Genomic DNA, 12,733 nt, shown 5'->3' with positions numbered 1-12,733 from the left:
GCACTGGCTTTCATTTCTGAGTATCTCATTTGAACACCCTTGGTCTGCTGGATAGCGAATGCCTTGTCACATAAAACTGAACAGTCTGAGGACAGCTGAACCACTGAGCACAGCCATTTTGACAGACATGCAGATTCGCACATGGTCGCCTCAGCTATTGTGGTCGCTACCGATTGAAAGTTTAATGTCGTGGCTACCATGGTGCATGTTGAACTCACTTGACCTCACTCACTGGTAATTGTGGCATTATGGCGTTTGAGAAATAATCAAAACTTAAAAGAAAAGTGAAAAGATAATAGTTAAAATTTGAATTTGGCATATGTTAATATAAATTGTTCACGCAAACTCCTTCGTTGACTTGTTTGGTATTCAGGTAATGCCTCCAGCCAGATAATGGAAACATTGAACCGTCTGATATTACTCAAACATGTTGAAGAGCATCCACACATATGGAAAAAAAGATTGTTCGAAATAATTAAAATTCAGCTGCAATTATAGAATGAACACATTGCTGCCTATATCTCAGCACTCTTATGCTGCTTTTTTTTTTTATGGTACTTATTTATTTAGTGACTAATCTGGGATGCTCAGTAATTTGCAGTGGGGCCTCTCATCATTAGTGTGAATTAACAAAACAGTTCTGTTGTCCTTAGCAATTAGTTTGACTAGGAAATGAAGAAGAGACAACACGTTTTGAGGGCTGTTCGATACCTTTATCTTCCTTTAATGTCTGTTAGCTAAATATGGAATTTTAATTTCCTCCCTAATTATCGAGGAGTCTTTTGCTAAATGGGCATATCCCCGAGGTCCAATTGCCTACTTTCCCTCTCTGTATGTTCACCCCGCTTTTTTGGGAAATGTATTATTTATGAATTTGCACAGTAGTTCACAAACATTTCTGTGGGAAAATGGGAAAAAATAACCAACGTGAAACAGTGGCTGGGTGTGTTGAGCCCTGTCCTGGGAATACTCACGGAGGTTATCGCACATGGCCCCCTGTCCGCTCCTCAGGAGTGGACGTGAGGGGGGTGCGTTTTGCAGGAAGAAAACAGGCTTGTTGATGTTTCATCCTCAGCATCCCAAATCTAAGTGGGTCAAGTGAGAGTCAACCTTAGTCTGGTTCTCAACCCCATGGTTTGGTTTGGTTTGGTTTGGTTCTAGAGCCCATAGTCATTGTGAAAAGGCAATACATTATTTTATTTATCCTGAATTGTTTCACTCTGGCCATCTCATCCGCATTTCTTCCCAGTTATTACTCGTCGTATGATGCCAAATAATTTTCCTATGTTTACTTTGGCATGGGAGATGTGGAATATTCAAACTCACTTGCCTTTTTATTTCCTCTAGACTTTGCAGAGTCTACAGCAACCCAAACTCTTTCTTTTTATGTCAATATTAGTCATTTTCAGGACAAATAGAACACTTGAAATTTAAGTTAAAACTTGCAAGAATCTATGTCTACACTTAAACCAGTCTAATAATGTAGGTGGTGACTCACGGTTTTGGTTGAATATCTACATTGCCAACATAATAATAAAGATAACGGTAACAATGGCAACTACACTTTAGTCATTGTGAAATACATTCTAGGCTTTCATCCACACAAAACCCTTGCTGGGTCGGTTATGATTATCCAGGTTTTTCAAATGAGAAAAATACAGTGTGGCATGGTTGAGAAATTTACCCAATGTCTTACAGCTAGCAAGTGGCAGTGTTAAACTAGTATTTTAAAACTTGCCTGTCACTGGTCAACATTTTTCTATTGTCTTGGTATTAGTTACATGCACAGGTTGAATATCCCTTATCCAAAATGTTTGGGACCAGAAGTGTTTTGGATTTTAGATTTCAGAATATTTGCATATGCATGAGATATCCCAGAGATAGGATCCAAGTTTAAACACAAAATTTATTCACATAGACTGAAAGTAATTTTATACAATATTTAGCTAATTTTATGCATGAAACAAAGTTTGTGTGTATCGACCCATCAGAAAGCACAGGTGTTCCTATCTCAGCCACTCCTGGCGACATTCTGTGGTTGTTCAGCATCGCCATCATTCCTAACTCTGAATTTATACTAAGCTACTGATAAGTAATCACTCTCTTATACTTATTCACACAAAAGTCCTTAAAATATGACATACCATTAATATAGTGAGAAAATAATGTGTTCAGGGTAACTAAGCACAGTAGCACTACAGGAATACCTGCGTCAGCTGATAGACAACAGCAACAGCTGACAGTGGCAGCTTCAGTCTCCAGCTAAGAACCGTGTTTTGATAGCAAGTTTCCTGTACACCATGCATCACCCCCCTTGAGGATGCTGCATAAACTGTGTGTTGTGTACCTGAGTTTTGACTACCATCTGCCACATGAGGTCAGGTATGGAATTTTCCGCTTGTGGAAGATGTCAGTGCCCAAAAAGTCTGGGATTTTGGATTTTCAGATTAGGGAGCCCAACCTATAGTATCCTCTCCTAATATTGGCCTTGGGTGTTGCAACTGTTGTGTTACAATTGATTGTTTGGCCTATTAAGAGTCATAATGGTGTGGCTAATATGATTTTTAAGTCAGTAGCTATTCTTTGTACAAAGAGAATTGTGAAGATCCACGATCTTTTATCAAACATCTCACCAAGAAGTTAAGGAAGGAAGATCTAAATCTTGCTACCCACACAAACACACACAAACAAACCTTTATGTTTTATAATCTTTCCCCCGTGGTTCCCACTGCACACCTGGAGCATGCAGTGGGAACTCCCACACAAGTATTGTTCAGGAAGTGCTTTTCGGGTAGTGCTGTCTCATTCAGAAACCCCACAGACTTGCAAGTTGTAGGTGCCACTCACGTGGATAACCAGCTCTAAGGGGAATCGTGTGAATTTAGATTAAAACAAACAAAAATACCATCTATTTTGTGATTAGACTATTAATCTCACTATAATCAATAATAGTCATTCATGATGATCCATCAATAGCTTTGGAAGGGTGACCCTGATAAAATACAAGTATTGGTGATGACAAGCCCCTAAACTGCCAAAACTACCCCAAATTGTTGGTTATCATTAAAAAATCTTGAAAAGAGAATGTTAGAGAAAAGCTTATTTAACATGGCTAAAAATAATGTTTTTCATGCAGAAGGTACTCTAATCCTGTGGTCTTCAAAAACTTTAGTTGCACATTTCAATTTATACATATATGTATACATTTTATCCATGCATTAAACATATACAAAAATGGAAAGTAAAAATTATAAAGTAAAATATATTCTTCCAGTATTCTTAATGATTTCTTTTGTGATACCTCTGTCCTCCTGAATTTTCACATTCCAACATAGAGACCATTGGTTAATCCAAACTTTTGTCTTCACAGATTAGTCCATACAGCTTAAATATAAAGGGTATAATTTGCTTTTGTTAATTCTAATCTTACCATGTTAGGTAGACTGTGGTTTTTCCTTAGGAAAGTTACTAATAAGAGATAAACCTCTTATTTTACAAATTCCTCAAACTGTGATAGCAACTTGATTGGAGCAAAAACTTTCCCAACAATGCAATGCATTCGCCACATACCTTCTGTGGAATGTCTATCAGGCCCTTCCCAAGAGAGATGATCTGGTCAGAGGGCAGAAAAAAGAAAGTCATTTGAATGGTTTTTCTTAGCCAATTCAAATTTGCCACTTCTAAGTCATATCCTTTTATTTTCTGCTGCAAGAATGAAAGGGAAGAGAGTAAACGTAGGAAGAAAGGAAACTGCAAAAAAGAAAGAGGAAAAGAACAGAGAAAAAGGAAAGGAGAGAGGAATGGAAACCACAAGGGGATGTTTCTGGAGGATGTTTTCTCCTCTGGGGTAAGGTGAAGTGGAAGCTAATCAGACTATGAAAAGAACAGATATGTACCTTTGATCTTTTTTTCCTTCTTCTCAGAAGGAGGGCCTATGAGGATGCTGTTTTGATGCACCCTGGCTACAAAATCAGAAAGTGTGGGTTTTGTTTTTGTTTAGGTTTGGCTTGATTTTCCCAAAGGAAAAATAATCCGTGGATTCCACTAGGCATGGGTGATTGTCAAGCCCAGTGTGACATCCCATAAATTATCTGGGCCTGGAGACAGTTGGCACCTCTGTCACAAGAGTAATACACACAATCCAAGAAGGATTTATTCTTTTTTTTTATCCCAGTTTCAGAGAAACAAAATAACCAAAGAGCCAGGAAATTGTAACAGTAAACTTCACTATACTTTTAAAATCAATGCTATTTGCATTTTCATTAAAGGAAAGTAAACCTCATGAAAATAATCCTTATATTAACACTATTCATCATTATCACCACTCTCATCACAAATTAAAAATGATGTCAATTTAAAAGATATTCATATATATGGACAACTCTCATTATTAGACCTGTTTTTAAGAACTCATACTACGTATAAATGTATATTTCAGCTTTATGGAGGTATGACAAATAAAAATTGTATACATTTAAGGCATAGGACATGATGTGTTGGTGTATGTGTACGTTGTAAAATGATTACACAATCAAGCCAATGAACCTATTGATCACCTCACATAGTTATCCTTTTCTGTGTGTGGTGAGAACACTTAAGATCTACTCTTGTAGCAAATTTTAAGTATACAATACATTATTGGGGGAGAGAAGAAAAGAAATTTTTTATCTGAGAAATGTGAGCCTCTTTAAAATGATCAGGCACAGAGAGGCATTGAAATGTGACAGTAGTCACTCTTCAATCCCCCTTGAGCTAAATAATTACCTCTTGACACTTGCCCCATGGGCTGTAGACTGAGGCCAACATTGCCATAAAATGCCATACACCTTATGGTCCAATAATGAACAACCAATCAGTAACAGATGTGATTTCTATAAGCCAACCAGAATTCCCGATGAGCAACTTTTGTAACCACCTCCTCTCCTGATTCATCCTTTTTTCTTTAAGAACTTGAGCTTGTGTTTTGTTTTCCCAGCACTGGCCAAGGCTACTTGGACATGTGACCTGGGCTGCAGTCCTCAACGTTGGCCCAAATAAACTCTCTGTGTTAATTTTGACTCAGCTTCTTCTTTTAGGCTGAAAATTATTATTAACTATAGTGACCATGCTGTACTAGAACTTCTTCATCTTATAACTCAAAATTTGTTCCTTTTGTCTTAGTCCTCTCTTCAGTGGTTGAAAAGAAATCATCAAAAGTTAAGGTTTTTGTTTCTATTTTTAAAAATGTAGTGTTTTTAGTACTGCATACATATAGTATCAAATAGTATATTTCACTAATTTTATATATGTGATTTCTAGGATATGAAAATAATCTTTTATTAGCTGTTTTTAAATGTTTGCTTTCTTGATGCTAATTGAGACCTATAGGGGAAAATAACTCCCCCCAAATCTAGAATATTCTAGAATAGTCTTAAAACAGATGTCCACAGCCTTTGAAATCATTATTTACGGGACAAATTGCACTGAGAGAAGCACCAGCCATTGATGTATTAAATAACATAAGAGACTTCTGCAACGGTTGTGTTTTATAATTCCCCCTTGACGCCTGTCTAATTCCTAGTGTGAATATAACTTTTGGCTCTTTATTAGCTAATTTGAATCTACTTTGTGGTTTATATGAAATAAATTCTCCTAGGAGTTTATAATCCAGAAAGTGTTCTTGGTACTTTGAAACTCTTTAGGGAGATGTATGGTTATTTCATCCAGGATTATATTGCTTAAGAGAGAATGTTACCAAGTTAACTGTCCCTCGAGTGCTGGGAGAAACAGCAAAGCTCACTTTGTGAAATAACAGAAAACATAGAATATGTACATGATTTCATTGCAATTCCAGATCTTCCTAAAATAATTTTTGAAACAATCTTGCAAAAAATAATTTAACATCCTTTCCCTTATTCATGAAATGGGGTCCAATATTACTTAATTTACAGTACAAGAATTTTGTGAGATCCAGAAACACTGATATGTTTGAATATATCAGTGAATTATGAATTAAGATGGAGATACAAAAACAAAAAACTAACTCATGTCTTAGACCTTAAAAAGTTAGAAATTGTTGAAAATTAAATTTTTTTCTTCCTTTTTTTTTTTTTTGTTAACATGGGGACTTGTGGTTACAAAAGAATCATAAACTTTTAGAACTGGAAAGACCTTAGAAATAATCTATTTTACAAATGAAATTAAAACTGAAGTAAATAAAATGGTGTGCCCAAATCTGCACAGATAGTTGAACTGTACTCTACGGAAAGTTGTCTTCCTGCTGAATTCAGGCCTTTTTCTTAGCATTCAAATGAGACTGAAAATCACAATCACGCACCTTGCCTTCTCTGAGCAATTCCCACCACAACCTCATGATGGAGTTTGGCGTGGCGGAAGCTTCCGTGTTCTCCTGGGATCCTGCCTCCCCAGCAGTACCTGGTTGGTCTGAGGAAATTGATGGTGATGACAGTCACGATGATGATCAAAATAGCCAACAACTGCTGGGTGCTTTCCATAAGCCCTACAGTCTTTGCAGCCCTCAGAGTGTATGAGCTTGCTTCCCACTCCCAACAGAATGCTCTGGGCTAGCTCCTGGTGTTACTGCCAAATTCCAAATGAACGAACTGAAGACCACACAGCCCGCACGGGGCAGGGCTCCGGAGTCTGAGCATTGGGCAGCAGGCGCGGCATTGGGGCTACCATCATGCAATCCTGGGCCCATAGTGGGGCACGGGACCTACTCTAGGCCAACAGGAGCTGCCTCCTGGAATTCTTCAAACAGAACCTGGAGGAAAAGATGAAGTGCTTTCCTAATGCTCAAGGGGAGAGACGTTGACCACAGTGACTGTTAGGCCTGTTTCCTGCCAGGTTGAGGAGACTTGTGCCAGAGAATGACACTAACATGAGACCAGAGAGAGAGAACACTGTGGGATGAGTACCTGACTCCGAGGCTGCCTGCCTGCTGTCTCCTGTTGTTAATTCAATTTTTTCCCTTTCTTTTTCTTTTTCTTTCTTAGATGCAAACCAAAGGGGATTGCCTAGTTTAAACACAGATCACTGATCAGAGCTACCTACCCCCACTGAGCTCTCACTCTGAGTCAGGCCTGGTGATAAATGCTTCTTATTTCACTGTGTCATTTAACCTTCATACTCTAATGCAGTACGTTCTAGTTTCAATTCCCATTCAGAAGAAAACTGAGGCGTAGAGAAGTTAAGTACCTTGCCCAAACATAGCAGTTAATACCATGACTATCTGTTGTAGTCGAAACTAAAACATGGATGGATTTGTTTGACTCCAAAACTTGGTTCTTAGCTCTGAGCCACAATATCCCCACATAACCTAACACTGATTGCACAGAAACCTATCATTAACAGTAAAAAAGCAAAAATCATCGCCAAGTGATTCAAAATACTGCCAGAGACACTTTTTGTATCTCCTCTATGGAACTGACAAGATGATAGTTTGCTATTGATAGTATAATAGCTAACATTTGTAATATCAATAGTGATCAAAATTATTTTTAGACATTTGTCATTCATTAATAATAATAATGATAACTATCTTTCTAAAGTGCAATGCATATTACAACAACTTTTTGTATAAATAACTTTAATTTATTCTCCCCCAAATTGTGTAAGAATATTTTAGGGATGAGAAAATAACTTAGAAAAAATTAAAACTTGAAATAGTTATTAAATAAATCGGATAAAGGTTTCATGGAAATAACAGTTCTGGAAATTAAACTGAGACTCCTGGTTCTGAATCATATATTCTTTCTTCCAAGCCCCTGGTAAAAATGTAAAGTAAATACAAATTCTTTCTCATTCTAAAAGCCAAAGTAAACAGCAAAACATGTACTGAGTGAATGTAATGAACAGTCACACTTAAGCTCAAGCTTAAGTTATGTGAAAACTCTTTTCATTCTTTAGAAATAAATCCAATTTTTGAATGAATTATAGTGTTTGGATAATTGATCCAGTTCTCTTCTGTCTTCACATGTGCATTTATTATTAGTGTTCTACGTTGTCCCAGTAAACCCCAGTGATTCATGAAGTGCAATCCAAACCATGGAAATCATTCTCCAAGATATACTTCCAGAGCACATGTCAAGCATTTGAATGAGCTTCACTCTGCCCATACCATTAATCCTGTAGGCTGCTTTGTAAGCGTGGCCCATTGTATTATATTCAAGGGCGTTTCTCTGTGTGCTCAACTGGATTGCAAACTCTTTAAAGCATGGACCTCAAAGGAGTATCATGAAGAAAAATATGCAATATTCTGTAGCGCTTGGCCCTTTTAAGCCCTCTTCTTGCTTTTATTCATTCAATAAGAATTTGCTAACCACCTCCTCTGTGCCATTATTAGGTTCTGGGGCTACGGTAGTGAAGAAAAAGTAGACATGGACCCCATCCCAACAGAGCTTATATTCTTAGGGAGAGAAGAAGCCAATAAACTTACAAATAAGCAAGTAAGTATACAATAGTGATAAGTGCTCCATGGGACAGTACAGGGTGCAGTGCCAGAGATCTGTTCTCTGGGAGGAACTGTAGAGGCTGAGGCTTGAATGGTGAGACAAGCTAGCCTCACGAAGGTCTAGGGCAGCAGAGCCCTTAGCACGAGGAGCAGGTAGGGCAAAGGCCCCGCGGTAGAAATGCACTTGTTGCATAGAAGCAGAAAGCAGGCCCAGAAGGCTGTAGAACAATGAGTTAGCTTGAAGAAGAGTGGGGAAGATGAGAACGGAGAGGTAGGAGAGATTTAGAGAGAAGGAACATGATCAGATTCATGGCCTAAAGCAGAGGTAGGCACACTTTTTCTGTAAAGGGCCAGAGGGTGGACATTTTAGGCTTTGTGGCCTACGTGGTCTCTGTGGTGACTACTCAGTTCTGTGGCTACAGTGCAAAAGCAGCCACAGGCAGCGTCTAAAGGAACAGGCATAGTGGTGTTCCCATACAACTGTATTTATTGTAGCAATAAATTAGAAATTTTATTATTAAATCTCTCCTAAAAGATTACCCTGGCTGTTAGATATGATGACAAGACCATGATTATAAAGAATCAGAATCCCCTGTGCAGTTGAGGGCAGCATGCTCTCAGCGTAGGGTCATAGTCAAAGAAATGCCAATCCCACACCAAAACACACTTATAAACTAGTTGTAAATCTTTGCTGAGATGTCTCCAAAAAATGCCAAGGAAGATTTCCATTCATCATAAGCAAAACTTCCTGAAAATACTTGTTTATTATTATTTTTCACATACAGTCACAGCGGTGACCTAGATATCTCTAAGAATGCTTTTTATTTATTTATTTTTAAATTGGTATAATAGCACATATTTGGGGGGGGTAGATGTGGTATTTTGATACACATTTACAACATGTAATGATCCAATCAAAGTAATTGGGATATCCATCATCTCAAACATTTATCTTTTCTTTGTGTTGGAAGCATTGTAATTTTTCTCTTCCAGCTGTTTTGAAACATACAATAAATAATTGTTAACTATAATTTCCCCACTGTACTATAAAATACTAGAATTTATTCCTTCTATCTATCTGTACTTTTGTACCTATTAACAAACACTCTTCATGACCCTTCCTGGTCTCTGGTAACCATTATTCGACTCCCCACCTTCATGAGACTGGGTAATGTATAAACAACAGACACTTATTGTTCATGGTTCTGGTGACTGGGAAGTCCAAGATCAAAGTGCCAGCAGGTTCAGTGTCTGCTGAAGTCCTGTTCCTCAGAAATGGCAACTTCTTGCAGCACCCTCACGTGGTGGAAGAGGCAAGGAAGCTCCTTCGATCCTCTTTTATAAGGGAACTAATCCCATTCATAAGGATGGAGTCCCTCGTGACTGAGTCACATCCAAAGGCCTCATATATTTTTTTTTTTTAGACAGGGTCTCAGTCTGTTGCCCTGGTTGGAGTGCAGTGTCATCAGCCTAGCTCACAGCAACCTCAGACTCGGGCTTCAGCAGTCCTCCTGCCTCAGACTTTCAAGTAGCTGAGACTACAGGCATGTGCTACCACATCTGCCTAATTTTTCTGTTTTTTGTAGAGATGGTATCTTGCTCTTGTTCAGGCTGGTCTAGAAGATGGTGTCTTGCTCTTGTTCAGGCTGATCTAGAACACCTGACCACAAGTGATCTTCCCTCTTTAGCCTTTACTAGGATTATAGGCCACTGAGCCCGGCCCCCCACCTCTTAATACTAGGTATTAGGTTACAATATAATGGATTTTGGGGGGACATCAACAATCAGACCATGGCACCTTACTTTGGCCTTGTATATATCTCCCCTACTCAAAGTTCTCATGGAGAAATCATCCTCTAGATCTTATACAAATGGTTTCTCTAGCTACTAATCTAGACACATATAAGAAATATTCCTTTCCCACATTCTCTTATGTAAATCTGTGGGATTTACGTATTCCCACAGATTTACATATGGGAATGTTTGTGTATCTGGCTGGCATGGGACCCTGCTTTATCTTTGAACCCTGGATGTCTAGCACAGTGCCTGGCACACAGTGCTCATCCATTACCCTCTGTTGAATGACAGAGTGAATATCTGCAGCGTCCATCCGTGTTAAAGACGGAAGCTTTGATGTCTCCTCTTAAAATTATTCCTCTAATTATCGAGATACATTCTCCAGTTTGGAAGCTAAAAAAAAAAATGTAATAATATTCAGAACCCCTTGGAATTTTACTTGATAAATGCTCCTCTTTTGCATCTTCTCCTATTACCTCATAACATGGAGTTGAATAACAGCCATGTCTGCATAATTAATAAAATATGCAAATATTCTGTGTTGTTATCTTTCAGCTTACAAATCAGAATGAATAATTGTTACACTTAATGTGTTTGGCTGTGTAACTTTCTTCAAATGTCTCTGTTCTCTGTGACCCTTACTGTGAAAATTAATTGTGTATCTATTCTGACTGCTCCGCTCATTCATCAAACCTTTATTGCCAGGCATCCAGATATCAGAAGAATAGATCTTCTTTCCAAGGGAATATGCACTCCAATAGACCGCAATGGGAAATCGTGCCGAAACTGTTTTTTCTTTAGTAACAGAGCAAAGGATTCCAACTCTAGATCATTGCCCTGGAATTTCTTTGTGGAAGCTCATCCCCAGATGGCTGGGACTCCTTGTCTGGAGGTTTCCTGATCTTTCTTTAGTTGCCGTGCAAAGCTTTGGCAGGATACCCCAGAGGGGAGCTGCTGCCTCCAGCTGCTTTTGCAGAGTACTCTATACACAGGGTACGAGAACAAGCCTGAATTTTCCAACACTCAACAGCCCTGCCAGGGACGAGGTAAGGTTCTTGCTCCTCTACCCACTACTTTCTTTCTTCTTCTTTTTTCCTCCAAGTGAATGGAATACTGACCTGATTGGCTCATATTCAGTACAAGCTTGGCTGCATTTACTTACTGAATGCCTGAATTCTCATTGCTTTCTTACTTCACGGAGCTGGCTAGACAGAAAAGAAAGCAGATATCTATCTTTGGTCTCTTCTTTTCTTTACATGTGGATGTTGGCTGCTTTCATTTCTGAAATCTGGTGGTCAGATTTCATTCTTGGGAGAAGAAATGGATTCTTGGGTCTAGTCTAAGCAAAATTTTCCAGTTTGTTTTGCTAAATAACTGAGATTTGGGATCTAGCCCAGCTGGATTTACCTTTCATACGTATCCCTTAGGGATTCCATCAGAGAAGGGTAGCTGTGCCAAGACAAGATTCAGGTGTCCCTTAGCACTCTGGACAAAATAACATCTTACTGTGACACCACTCTCTATAGCCTTAAATGCTCCCCTACCAATGGGGCCAAGTATATAGAACTATACTCAGTTATAGTTCTATATACATCAGTGCAATTATAATTGTATAATATAATTGATGTAATTATAGAATCAAAATAACTAGACTTATCACAATCCATTAATTTTTTTTTTTATCTCTCCAATTGTTTCATGGGACTCATAATTTACATGGGATTCTCCCTTCTTCCCCACCGGAGTAGACTAACAAACATGACCTATTTGAACTGAGTCCCTGCTTGGAGACTGGGCCATGATTTCAGCCGAGCCTCACATTTATAAGACAGAAAGAGCTAATTGAAAGCCTTTTAAGTCATTCAAAGAATGGGAATCAATTATTTCTCTTCTGGGAGAAACTGGTAAAAATTGGGCCTTTTTAAAATTACATATAACACGAGCTCTTGAATAGAGCTATTGTTAGACTTTAGGGATAATTATCGGGGAAAATGCTAAGCTTCTTTCATTAAAAACTTGTAGAAATTATCTTGGTTAGACAGTTCTCTTTAAAATAAAGAGCATAACTTTTATGAATTTTGTGTTTCTTTTCAATACCATAATAATATGCCATATTAATACCTTTATGATTTCCTTTGGTACCATATAAATTATAGCTTAAAAAAACCTGTTTTTTCCCCAAATATATACCAGTAATGAAAGTTTGTAATCTATGTTTTCCTTCCCTGGTACAGTTAATGATGGTTTCATTACCAAAAGTACTCAATAAAGCAACTGTTTCATTATACTGATGACTTGATCAACAAAACTGCTAACTTCACAAAATGTAAAGGTTTATAAGTGAATGAAGAGAGAATGTGGATTCTAGATGTTTTAGCCTCTCTGTATCATTAAAGAAGAATCCTTACAGCCCCATGCATTTCTCCAGGAGTATCTGTGCGTGTGTGTGTGTGTGTGTGTGTGTGTGTGTGTGTGTGTGTGTGT

The sequence above is a fragment of the Microcebus murinus genome, chromosome 15 (genome assembly GCF_040939455.1).
Source record: "Microcebus murinus isolate Inina chromosome 15, M.murinus_Inina_mat1.0, whole genome shotgun sequence".
NCBI classification, from domain to species: Eukaryota; Metazoa; Chordata; class Mammalia; order Primates; family Cheirogaleidae; genus Microcebus; species Microcebus murinus.
This window is presented reverse-complemented; position numbering follows the sequence as displayed.